Below are 13,929 nucleotides of genomic sequence, written 5' to 3'. Positions count from 1 at the left end.
TTGCTTAAGTTTTCAAGGTAATGCAATAGATGAAAGCAAGTATGAAGGCAAGATGGAATACCAGGTATCAAACTTCATCTTATATATATATTGAAAACTAGTGTGTACTGTTGTAAATCAGTTTATATTTGAGGAAGATTTTATTATTTTCACACACTGGGATGATGCCAGAATATTCCACCAGATAAAGCACCAGTAAAAATAGTAATAAAATATATTACCAAGAGATATAATTATAGGACAAATTTTCAAAACCAACCTATTTGGAAATTTAATCCTATAAAACAACCCCTTTCAAACTTAATTGCAAAAACCGACCTGGTTTCAGTCTTGGCGCTAAAACCAGGTCGGTTTTTGTGAAAAAACTTTGGAAACTTCACGGGAATTGAACTCCCATGAAGTTTAGTAAAACTGCTAAACTTCACGGGGGTTGAACGGGAAGTTTCGCAGTTAAAAAAAATTTAAACTACGAAACTTCACGGGAGTTCAACTCCCGTGAAGTTTAGCAGTTTTACTAAACTTCACGGGAGTTCAACTCCCGTGAAGTTTCGGATAAAATTTTTTAAAAACCGACCTGGTTTCAGCTCCAGGGCTGAAACCAGATCGTTTTTTAAAATTTTTTGCAAAAGCGGTCGTTTTTTAAAAATAAATAGTGAAAGGTGTTGGTTTTGAAAATTTGTCCTATAATTATAGTTTTTCACTAAAAAGAATACACTTATCACTAATAGTGCATAGAAATTTGAACTGGAGATTTACAACATTTTCTACTATGATACCTTTATTCTTGTTATCTGATTCTTTTTATATTAAAATATATGAAATCACAAAAGAAACGATCAACGTATCATAAATCTTATGAGATATTAGCTCAATAACCTTTCTCGCTTATTCCACTATTTTTCAGTGTATTTTGCCTTATTTAATGTTAGCAGCTTTCTTTCAACATATCACCTATATTAATTTTTAGATTCTTCATTTATAGCATTGCTCATGGCCTTCAATTTCTCCAAACATCATATCTGTTATTTGCAGTTTCTTTTATATATTTAGAAAAAGAATGTATTCGTGTATTCTACTAAATAGTTTTCAAGGTTATTTGCAGTTTCTTTTATATATTTAGAAAAAGAATGTATTCGTGTATTCTACTAAATAGTTTTCAAGGTATAACACCTTAACTTTATCACGTTTAGAAAAAGAATGTATTCGTGTATTCTACTAAATAGTTTTCAAGGTATAACACCTTAACTTTATCACGCCTTAGGTATACCCGGAGCTATACGGTGATCATGAGACTCACTTCTTCGTTCTTTGGAGAGTAAGTGACAGTTGTTAGAAGATTTGTCCAAATTAACTCATATGTTAAATGAGAAATAATAGATATAATGGCCTATTAAGAGAGAATAAATTAGCTCTTAATGAGATTTAATAGTAGGTTGTTAATGGCAATTATTAGGAATTAATGGGTGTATTAATCTGAATTAATTTTGAGCCAGATTTGTCCAATGCTTTTAGTATTCATATTCATAGTATACTGATCAAATTGCATTCTTTACAGACAATTTCTTTGAATTTTATAATTTTGTAGTCAGGTCAACAGAAGAAAGAATGCTACAATTTGAAATGTGAAGGATTTAAACGGGACGAGGCATCTCCCTTTGTTCCTTGGTATAAGGTTCAACCACTCTCCGTGTACAATGGAGCTCAATATCAAATTACTCTTAAGATTAAAAAGGAATGGTAAATGTACTTTGTCACATGCCTTATCTTTTACTATTGAATCTAGATGTAAGACAATGGTCACAAAATAAGAAAGAAACATCTAGAAAAAATTGATATCCACAATAAGGACAGCATTATGTTCAAGATTATTCAATGACAAATTAAGAAATTCATTCTCATAGTTGTAAAGTATACGTAAAAGGGAATAGCTCATATTTGTTTATTTGATTAATTATTTATTATTAAATGTCTTGTCAGAATCTTGATACCGGAGATTGGTGGTTGTATTATGGGCCTAATGGAGATCAACCAGTAGGATATTGGCCTAAATCTCTCTTTACGACGTTGGCTGACAAAGCATCACATATTTATATCAGAGGAGAAGTTACTTTTAAAAGAGGTGGACCAAGCCCACCAATGGGCAGTGGCCATTATGCAGTAGAAGGATATAAAAAGCAACATGTGTGAAGAATATACAATTCATAGATCAAGATGGTCTCTTATACAAGCCCGAGATTGACACATTAACTCTCGTAACAGATAGAAGCAAATGTTATGGTATATCCACTGTTGACTCAGTTGATTTTTATTTTGGTGGTCCTGGAGGATGTAACCGAAACACCCAGAAAAATATATCATCACTGATTTCTATTTCTCTCTCTATATGTGTGTGTGTGTGTGAAATAATACATTTTTTATGTGATTGTTATGGACTTAAATTTGTTATGCTTCAAGTTTTTCCATAAAAGAAAAGCTCCCCCACAACCCCTTCCCACAAAGCACAAGGTATTCAATTATTGGATCTTAACTAAAGATATTAATGTCTCTACTTAATAAATATGTATTCCTCAGCACCTCAATACATGAGAAGTAGCCTCTAAAGATATTAATGTCTCTACTTAATAAATATGTATTCCTCAGCACCTCAATACATGAGAAGTAGCCTCTAGAAGTAGAAGACCAAACTAATTTTGCATTATAGTTGTCGTGGTTGTATTATTCTAGGAAAAATGAATTTAAATACGAGAGATAATTGATTTTAAATAAAAGCAGATATCAACAAATACTTGTAAAAGTAAAGGAATTTTGTTTTCATTTAAGGTATTGTAGGGGCCAAGACGTCAAAACCTGCTTTGGCCCAACAAAGATAACTAATATTCACCCCCATGCTCCCCAAGAAGTTTGGACTCTAGAGTAAGCCTAAGAGACCTTGTTTAGAAAATATTAAGGATATGATGACACTTAACTTAGGAGGAGCTGAATGGAAGAACGTGATTCATGAAAACGATCCCAAAAATGGGATAAAAGGCTTTGTTGTTGATTCTCTTGTGGATGATATTTAATATCTACAGGACTGACCTTGGAATCAATTGATTGAAAGTAGGAAAGAAATGCGAAGAGTACCAAGGAACAGTCACCTGCCATACTTTATTGCATCAAATGCTTCTGGCTCTCGAACACTAACTACATGATGAGAATGCTCAGTCAGCTTTCCATATTGACCAATCTTCCAACACCTTATTCTTTGATCCAAACCAGTGGACAAGGCCCACGTGCCATAAGTTCATATGCCTGAAGTTAGAAATAGTTTGTGTGAGCAATATGCATTAAACAAGTGGTGGTTGTGGCGTAGCCTAATGGAGGCTGCTATGCTCAGCTGAAAGCATATACCAGTCTTTTAAGTAAAAATTCCACAGGGACAGGTGACATTAAACACACGAGAAAATGAAACTCAAAAGTTTCATACAAGAAATTGCTTCTAGTTTTAAAATTTTGATAGACTAGTTGCCATGATTCATCCCATATGTAGACTGTGTAGTAATCCAAAATGAGATCAATTAGTCGATACCTTTAACTGTCTCAATAATATATCCTAAGCTTGGCATGATTCATCCCATATATAGACTGTGTAGTAATCCAAAAAGAGATTGATTAGTTGATACCTTTAACTGCTTAAGTGTGATCTGACTCAACTGTCTCGACAATGTATCCTAAGCTGATATTGGTTATGCATTCCATGACTAGAATACTTCTCGGTGATGATTAATTCTGAAAGAAATCAATTTCCCATCAGTAAAATTATAAAATCCAACGGTAGAAGTAAACAAGCATAAAACCATACCTGACTCCTGATCTAGTGCACAATCCTGCATGTGGTTTGATTTATCAGTTGGAACACTAAAGGAATCCCATTCATTGTTTTCCTTGTTAAATCAAAGAAAATATAGTTCACTGTCTGATCATCTCCACAACTACAACATGGTAAGAAATTTCAGGTTTTGACTGCAGACAATCTTTTCTTTTTGAAACATGGAGACAGTGAAAGCCAGACTGATGAATTGAACTGAAAATATGCAACCGCAAAATCTGACATATCTCAGATGATGGCATATTGGTACTCTTCTGAGCACTCGTTAGGGTATTTGCGTCGAGATGAGGGGTCAACTGAAATTTGTTCAGCACTTTGGCCATTACTACTATTGCCAGCTTCTGTATGGTTAAGGAAACTCTGATGGTCTCCTGGGAGGATTGATTTTTCAAGGATTTCCACCATCCATCTCCCTGGCTTACTCTACCTGTTTATGGACGTCTTTGACAGTACATAAGCATTTCTTGTCTGAACTCCAGAGTTCTTTGCATAAAACCATCAATGGTTGTGGTACTATCCAAAGTAATACTTCCATCGCTAGAACCACGAATGATGATATATGAATTTCCTGATCTAACAGTATCTGCAAGTGCCAAAACACACACGATTACAACAAAATGGCAACTACAAAATGTGCAGTTCACTAGATCATGTTAATTATGAAAAGTTAATTAGGATGCGTGCTGTTTTAGAAATGACTCTAACCAGTCAATGATAAAGAAAAAAATAAGAAGTCATCTTTATTATAGTTCCAAGGAGCTTCAGCAGAAAAATACTAAATGTCCAAGTGAATCATAGAATGGGAGCACAAACAACAAGAAGGATGTCCTGAAAATATCTAAAAATATATATCGCTCCTTTTTCCCCCTATTTCAAATTTATCAAGTTAGAAACTCTAACCAAGAGAATGAAAATCGGGAGAAGGTGCGGATAAGAAAAAGGTTAGAAAGGATAGGGCATGAAAACAAACTATGGAAGAAAGGGTGCTGAAACTTCTCATGCACATGAACTTGAGGAGGGAACCAAAGCACATGGCAGTTAGTATTCTAAAAAGGACCCAATTATATTGATCCAAGCTAAATTATAACTGATTGTCAATTTTTAGTTCACTCTTGCATATAACCAAGTTTCTTTATATCTCATCTTGCTTCAACTCTCAGCTGATTTAAAGCTCGTATGAATCAACAATTAGAGGTTTTCATTGAACAAAAATAGAATTATTTAAACAGCTTAAGTTGTTTGATTTGTGTGCACAATTCTGATAAATTGTTCTGAGCTCTGTAAATTATTACACAAAACATGCTGGACAATGAAGTGCTTACTTTCATCCTGAACAAAGCTAGGAATGACCAAATGCTGCAATGCTAGAATTGGAGATGTATGTGATACCAATGTAAAAAAGTAAACACTAGAAAAAATATCATGCAGAATGAAAAATAAATATATGTTACAGCAACTGATTATCCGACAACCTGTGATAGGAAAATGAAATAGATCGCTTGGGGATTCCATACCACAGCCGGTAAGGAAATAGAAAAGCCCATGGTATCAGAGTAGCACTGCGACAAGCAACCACAATAAAACAAACATTTAACCTGGTATTTGAGGAAAGATGATAGATATTTCGTAGATAAAACAATTATACAGTACAACTTATTTAACATGGCTGACATATATGCACCTAGATAACAAATAGGCATCTCCTTTCCTGCTATCAGCATGTTTCACAAGAAATGCGGCAACTGCCACATAACTCCAGTCATTGTCTTGCCAATCCATAAGCTCTGTTTTGGGCCTCAGTTTCTTGATTTTAGTTAAATCTGAGTCAGGCTGGGAAACTTTTCATTGTTGAACAGTTTCCTCTCTCAGAAGCTTCCAGTTTCCTTTTCACTTTCTGATGAGCACTGCAAACTTGGGTGGCATGTGAATTGAGAGCCACTGGAAATACATTGACAAAATAGGACTACGTACAAGTTCAGAATCTGTATTTGAACCATCATGGTGCAGATTTTCAATTTCTGAGTTCCTATATTGTAGAAGCCAAGACATCAAAACTTGCTTGGCCACAACAGAGATAAGTAATAATGGCTCATATTTTTTGTCAGCTACACCATGATTAGAGCTGTAAAGTTGACTCACAGTATTTATGTGCATCTTCAATATAAAGTATATAAACCTCACGGCAGATCCAAAGACATGTTCCCCAAGCAATTTGGATTTGCACCACCTTCCAAGGACAAAGCCTCTGTAGAGAACACTCACTTAAGTAATAGCTTATTAGGGGGACTAAAAAGAATGAAAGAGGATGATTTAAGCACAACTGGTGGACAAACCGTGCTCAAGGTAAACATGGCTCAATGTTTAAGCTTATACTTGAGTTACTAGTGTAAACTTAATGCACAATAGACGACGAAAAGCATCATGTTCTATGATAATCCACCTATGCATTCTCAAACAAAGATCAACCAGTTAAATGCAATATTTTGTAATCAATGTACACAATAAAAACCAGAAAATGGAAAACAATAAATATAATGGAGATACTGACCCAACCAGCAGTAATATCCTACAAATTCGATAGTTTGGCTACTTGATCTGCATATTCTGAATAAGGGTTACATCATCCTTGAAGGAAAAATATTTTGAACCATATTACAGATAACTAAACTTTCAAAAGAAATCCATAAAATCCTTTGAAGGCGGGTCAGTCACTCACTCACCATGACTATTTTGAAATGCCCATGTCCATCTAGTCATCCTACCAGTATACAGTCTCTACAAGTCTATACACTGTACATGGCAACACAAACTTGGCCAACAATAGTAAAACTGGAATGTAAAGCTAAATGGCTAGAATATGAATGTCAGATTTAAGAATATTTAGTTTGCATGTCACCATAACTCGCAAGAGTTGAAGAATATGATACCCGCAAATGGTGTCCGGAAAACAATCTTGCTGGCTACTTTTATAAAGAGAACGATGCTTTAAATAGAATGAGCAAAAATATCAAGTTTCAGCTTAACCAACTGATAAATGACTACTAGAGATTTGAGAAAGTGACCTTGTAATCGCACAGTTCCATCATCACACCCTGTTGCCAGCCATCAGTAACAATCTTTCATAGGAATGGATTGCATTCCAAATGTAATGGAGTATACAAAATGTGCTTCTCTCCATGTTGTTGTATGTGTAAACCCTTAGGAATTAGCTCGCTCTCCTTCACTGATAGCCACTGACTACGGATATGATTGTCAACCAAGAAGGAAAAATAAATATCACTGTCAGTTCACATCATTGTCCTAAGTCCTTAGGTACATACAAAAATTATGATTTATCATATGCTAAATAAAAGATTATATGCTTAGGGCTTTGATTGAGACACCCATCATATGATCTTCCTACCGATCCACAACCTTGAAGTTTCTCAAAAGCATGTCTTTTCAGCAGTATTTTGGTTACCATTCTGTCAACTTTACTAAGAATCAAGAATATGAAGTTGAAGCAACAGCATTCTCAAGTAACTGAATAGTATCTCCATTTTTGACTCGAGAATTTAGTAGAGAATTTAATAAACTGCCAATTGCTTACCAACTACAGAAAATGTGAAGTTTGAGGAATTCATGACTAAGGAGATTTATAATCACCATTGTTGAGCGGTTTGACCGTAAGCTCGCGGGCTGAACCCATAAATATATTATATTGCCTATATTCACCCTATGACTGTTCGCGGGGAAATTCGTTGCTTTCTTTGTTATTGATTCCATTGTCATCTTGAGTTACAACTTTTTGTTGATTACCGAAACAGATCCGGTCCTTTTTTATAAGATCCGGTTACAACGAAAATCAAATAAAAATAAAACAAAGATTACAACTTTTCTCCTTTGTGTCGAAAACGCGACCCCTGTTTGCGGTCGCTCGCTTGGTGGGTTCTTTGCCTGCGCGCGGGCGGTTGTTTGCCGTGACCACCGCGAGATCTAGATCCGGTCCGGATCTTACGCGTACTGACCGGAGTATTATTTCACCAAGGAATAAATACCGAGGGAGGATTGTTTATCACCAGGAAACAGAGTAAGTGACAGTTTTCGAAGATTTTGTCCAAATTAACGTCATACCTGTTTAAATGAGAAATACAGTAGATATAGACTGGCGTTAATTAAGAGAAATAAATTAGCTCGTTAATGAGATTTAATAGTAGGTTGTTAATGGCAATTATTCAGGAAATTAATGGTGTATTAATCTAGATCAATTGTGAGCCCAGATTTGTCAACAGCTTTATAGTATTACATATTCATAGTATACTGATCAAATTGCATTCTTACAGACATCTTCTTTGAATTTTATAATTTGTGTCAGGCAACAGAAGAAACGAATGCTAACAATTTGAAATGTGAAGGATTTAACGGGAAGGCAATCTTCCCTTTGGTTCCTTGGTATAAGGTTCAACCACTTCTCCGGATGTACAATGGACAGCTCAAAACTATCAAATTAACTCTTAGACTAAAGGCAATGGTAATGTACTTTCCAATGCCTTCATCTTTTACTATTGAATCTAGATGTTAAGACAATGTCCACAAAATACAGAAAGAACATCAGAAAAAACTTGATACTCCAGCAATAAGGACAGCATTATGTCAAGATCTACTTCAATGACCAAGATTAACGAAATTCATCCTCATAGTCTCGTAAAGCATAATACGTCAAACAGCGGAAATAGTCCATATTTGTGTTATTTGCAATCCTAATTTATTTACGTATTACCACTGTCCCTTGTAAATCTGACTATCCGCAGGGAGAGTTGGTGGTCCTGTACTTTGGGCCTAATGGAGATCAACCAGTAAGGCATCAGTGTGGTGACATTCTCTTTTCACGACGTTGGCGTGACCAAAGCATGCCACAAGATTATATCGGACAGGAGAAGTTCACTCTTAAAAAGAGGTGGACCAAGCCCGACCAATGCGGCCAGTGGCCAATTATGCAGTAGACAGAGATATAAACGCACAGCTGCTACAGAATCCATACAATTCATAGATACGATGGTTCTTATACAACGCCCGAGTTGACACATTAAACCTCTGCGTAACAGATAGAAGCAACATGTCCTAGGTACTCACATCCACTGTTGACTCAGTTCTGATTTTTATTTTGGTGGTCTGGAGGATCGTACCGAAACACCCAGAAAATATACCATTCACTGTTTCTATTCTCTCTTATATGGTTATGTCTGTGTGTAGAGGGTGTGGCTGAAATAATACATTTTTTATGTGCATTGTTATGGACTTAAATTGTCCCGTATGCTTCAAAGTTTTTCCTATAAAAAAAAGCTCCCCCACAACCCCTTCCCCACAAAAGCACCAGGTATTCAATTAATTGGATCTTACTAAAGATATTAATGCCTACTTAATAAATAATGTATTCCTCAGGCACCCTCATACATGAGATATAGCCTTAGAAGTAGAAGACCAAACTAATTTTGCATAAGTTGTTCGTTGGTTTGTATTATTCTCTAGGAAAAATGAAATTTAAATACGAGAGATATTGTATTTAAATAACAAGCAGATATCAACAGCAAATACCTGTAAAAGTAAAAGGAATTTTGTTTTTCATTTAAGGTATTGTAGGGGCCAAGACGTCAAAACCTGCTTGGTCCCAACAAGATAACTAATATTCACACCCCCCCACTATGTCGTCCCAAAGAAGTTTGGACTCTAGAGTAAGCCTAAGAGACCTCGTGTTAGAAAATGATTAAGGATATGATACACTTAATTAGGAGGAGCTGAATGGAATGAACGTGATTCATGAAAACGATTCCAAAAATGGAATAAAAGCCTTGTTGTTGTGCATTCTCTTGTGGATGATATTTTAATATCTACAGGACTGACCTCTGGAATCAATATGAGTGCAAAGTAGGAAAGGAAATGCGAAAGAGTACAAGGAAAGCTCACCTGCCATACTTTTATTGCCATTCAAATGCTTCTGGCTCTCGAACAACTAACTATCATGATGGAATCCTCAGTCACTTTCCATATTGACCAATCTTTCCAAACAACCTTATGTTTTGATCCAACCATTGGACAAGGCCCACGCCGCCATCTCAAGTTCATACGCCTGAATGTTAGAAATACAGTCTCTGTGAGCAACATTCCAAACAAGTGTGGTGTGGCGTAGCTTAATGGAGGCTATGCTATGCCCTCAGCTTACAGCTATACCAGTCTTTTAAGTAAAACTCCACAGGAAGGTTGAACATTAAACACACGAGAAGATGAAACTCAAAAGTTTCATACCAAGAAATTGCTTCTAGTTTTTAAAATTTTTGATAGACTAGTTGCCATGATTCATCCCATATGTAGACTGTGTGAGTAATCCAAAATGAGATCAATTAGTCGATACCTTTAACTGTCTCAATAATTATATCCTAAGCTTGGCATGATTCATCCCATATATAGACTGTGTAGTAATCCAAAAACGAATTGATTAGTTGATACCTTTAACTGCTTAAGTGTGATCTGACTCAACTGTCTCGACAATGTATCCTAACGCTTGATATTGGTTATGCATTCCATGACTAGAAATACTTCTCGGTGATGATTAATTCTGAAAGAAATCCAATTTCCCATCAGTAAAATTATAAAAATCCAACGGTAGAAGTAAACAAGCCATAAAACCACTACCTGACTCCATGATCTAGTGCACAATCCTGCATGGTTTGATTTATCAGTTGGAACACTAAAGAATCCCATTCATTGTTTTTCTGTTAAATCAAAGAAAATATAGTTTCACCTGCTCTGCATCATCTCCACAATACAACATGGTAAGAAATTTCAGTTTGACTGCAGACAATCTTTTCTTTTGAAACATGGAGACAGTGAAAGCAGACTGATGAATTGAACTGAAATATGCAACCGCAAAATCTGACAATATCTCAGATGATGGCATATTGGTACTCTTCTGAGCACTCGTTAGGGTATTGCGCTGAGATGAGGGGTCAACTGAAATTTGTCAAGCACTTTGGCCATTATACTATTGCCAGCTTCTGTATGCGTTAAGCGAAACTCTGATGGTCCCTCCTGGAGGATTGATTTTTCAAGATTTCCACCATCCATCTCCCTGGCTTACTCTACCTGTTTATGGACGTCCTTTGACAGTACATAAGCATTTCTTGTCTGAACTCCAGAGTTCTTTGCATAAAACCATCAATGGTTGTGGTACTATCCAAAGTAACACTTCCATCGCTAGAACACGAATGATGATATATGAATTTCCTTGAATCTAACAGTATCTGCAAGTGCCAAAACACACACGATTACAAACAAAATGGCAACTACAAAATGTGCAGTTCACTAGATCATGTTAATTATGAAAAGTTAATTATAGATGCGTGCTGCTTTTAGAAATGACTCTAACCAGTCAATGATAAAGAAAAAAATAAGAGTCATCTTTATTATAGTTCCATAGGAGCTTCAGCAGAAAAATACTAAATGTCCAAGTGAATCATAGAATGGGAGCACAAAACAACAAGAAGGATGTCCTGAAAATATCTAAAAATATTATATCGCTCCTTTTTCCCCCTATTTCAAATTTATCAAGTTAGATAAACTCTAACAAGAGAGAATGAAATCGGGAGAAGTGTGCGGATAAGAAAGTTAGAAAAGGATAGGGCATGAAAAACAAACTATGGAAGAAAGGGTGCTGAAACTTCTCATGCACATGAACTTGAGGAGGGAACCAAAGCCACATGGCAGTTAGTATTCAAAACAGGACCCAATTATATTGATCCAAGCTAAATTATAATGATTGTCAATATTTTTTTAGTTCACTCTGCATATAACCAAGTTTCTTTATATTCTCATCTTGCCTTCAACTCTCAGCTGATTTAAAGCTCGTATGAATCATACAATTAGAGGTTTTCATTTGAACAAAATAGAATTATTTAAACAGCTTAAGTTGTTTGATTTGTGTGCACAATTCCTTGCATAAATGTTCTGAGCTCTGTAAATCTTATACACAAAACATGCTGGACAATGAAGTGCTTACTTTCATCCTGAACAAAAGCTAGGAATGACCAAATGCTGCAATGCTAGAATTGGAGATGTATGTGATACCAATCGTAAAAAAGTAAACACTAGAAAAATATCATGCCCAGAATGAAAAATAAATATATGTTACAGCAACTGATTATCCGACAACCTGTGATGAGAAAATGAAATAGATCGCTTGGGGATTCCATACACACAGCCCGGTAATGGAATTAGAAAAGCCCATGGTATCAGAGTAGCACTGCGACAAGCAACCACAATAAAACAAACATTTAACCTGGTATTTGAGGAAAGATGATAGATATTTCGTAGATAAAACAATGATACAGTACAACTTATTTAACATGGCTGACATAGATGCACCTTGATAACAAATAGGCATCTCCTTTCCTGCTATCAGCATGTTTCACAAGAAATGCGGCAACTGCCACATAACTCCAGTCATTGTCTTGCCAATCCATAAGCTCTGTTTTGGGCCTCAGTTTCTTGATTTTAGTTAAATCTGAGTCAGGCTGGGAAACTTTTCATTGTTGAACAGTTTCCTCTCTCAGAAGCTTCCAGTTTCCTTTTCACTTTCTGATGAGCACTGCAAACTTGGGTGGCATGTGAATTGAGAGCCACTGGAAATACATTGACAAAATAGGACTACGTACATGTTCAGAATCTGTATTTGAACCATCATGGTGCAGATTTTCAATTTCTGAGCTCCTATATTGTAGAAGCCAAGACATCAAAACTTGCTTGGCCACAACAGAGATAAGTAATAATGGCTCATCTTTTTTGTCAGCTACACCATGGTTAAGTTTTAAAAAAAACAATAATATATTGTTGATGTGTTAATAAAAATATAATCAAATACGTAATATTAAGATGGTTTGTATAAGCTCAGCACAGAGCATATACTTTTCACAAGACCGCAAGACATATTAATTATTGATATACTTCAAATAAAAAATAAATACTAAAGATTAATGGTGACTTCAGTATAATTTTATATGACAAAATCATTCACACAAGCGTATTAAAAAATTTTCATGAAAATATCTTCTAAAGATTCCTAATTTTTCTCAAAAAAGTAAGTTTTATTATAAAATATTTAAAAAATATTATCCTTTATTTCTTTTTTATTCATATTTAATTGAGCCAAAATCCTTCTCCGCCTTTATCTTTTTCCTAGTAATTCTATAGTAGTGCCTTCATCATCTACATCAATTGTGATATCAGATTGATATATAATAAAGAGCAAAAGACAATACAAGAGTTTAGAAATTAATATATTAGGATATACTTGGATCAATCAAATTATACTATTACTCATAATTGATATGCATCAGAGACAAAAATGTGTTGAGTATCTTAAATTATAAAACAGACTATATGAGCCCTCTAACATAACTTTTTAATGCAAGCAACCCTTAAGATTAATTTTAAAAAGTTATTGGGGCCAGGAATAAACAACTAACAAGTTTGCAGGGGAAGCTAAGAGAATGTAGTACATTCTTAAGAATTTTTAATCTTTACTTAATTTGTTTATAATAACAGAATCTCAATATTAACTAACTGCAAGGCCTAGTACATTATTATTATTATTGGGCGATCAAGGTAGGCAGAGGACTTAGATGAGTCCCCATCGCAATGAATGTTATACAATTTAAGTACAAAGAAAAAGTGAAGGTTGATGAATGGTGTAATTGGTGAGGGGGAAACTCCAACATCTTAATTTGGGTATGTGGATATATTATAGATGGAGATAAAGAATGATGGTTTTGAAAACAGTGGGTGTGTAGGGATAATTAATATGTTTTTGTTTGCACGGTTTTCTTCGTTCATTTTCAAGAAAATTCCTAACTTTATGATTGAGTGATCACAATTTTTTTAATGAAAAGATAGAGCGCAATAATTTTAATTTGTATCAATAGCACCTTAACTTCATCACGTCCAGGTGTACCCGGAGCTACACGGTGATCATGATGCTCATTTGTTCGTTCTTTGGATAGTTAAGTAACAACCAATTCTTGCTATTCATT

General features: G+C 35.1%; 1 protein-coding gene across 3 annotated transcripts in view; it reads right to left on the bottom strand.

Annotated features, from left to right (window-relative positions):
• Positions 1-7,174, bottom strand: part of LOC109832581 (sphinganine C4-monooxygenase 2-like) — an 83,649-nt gene extending 76,475 nt beyond the window's left edge. For 2 of the 3 annotated variants that reach the window (XM_020399931.1, XM_020399930.1), the window contains exons 1-7: positions 6,931-7,174; positions 6,008-6,113; positions 5,550-5,894; positions 5,341-5,427; positions 3,842-4,451; positions 3,663-3,768; positions 3,138-3,291 (exon numbers count right to left, since the gene is read on the bottom strand). The gene's annotated coding sequence lies outside the window, so the exon portion shown is untranslated. The remainder of the gene's footprint in view (positions 1-3,137; positions 3,292-3,662; positions 3,769-3,841; positions 4,452-5,340; positions 5,428-5,549; positions 5,895-6,007; positions 6,114-6,930) is intronic. The other variant, XM_020399935.1, reaches the window with a different exon arrangement.

The sequence above is a fragment of the Asparagus officinalis genome, chromosome 3 (assembly GCF_001876935.1).
Source record: "Asparagus officinalis chromosome 3, Aspof.V1, whole genome shotgun sequence".
In the NCBI taxonomy this organism is placed as follows: Eukaryota; Viridiplantae; Streptophyta; class Magnoliopsida; order Asparagales; family Asparagaceae; genus Asparagus; species Asparagus officinalis.
The sequence above is the reverse complement of the archived record's forward strand: the minus strand, read 5'-3'. Positions and strand labels throughout refer to the sequence as shown.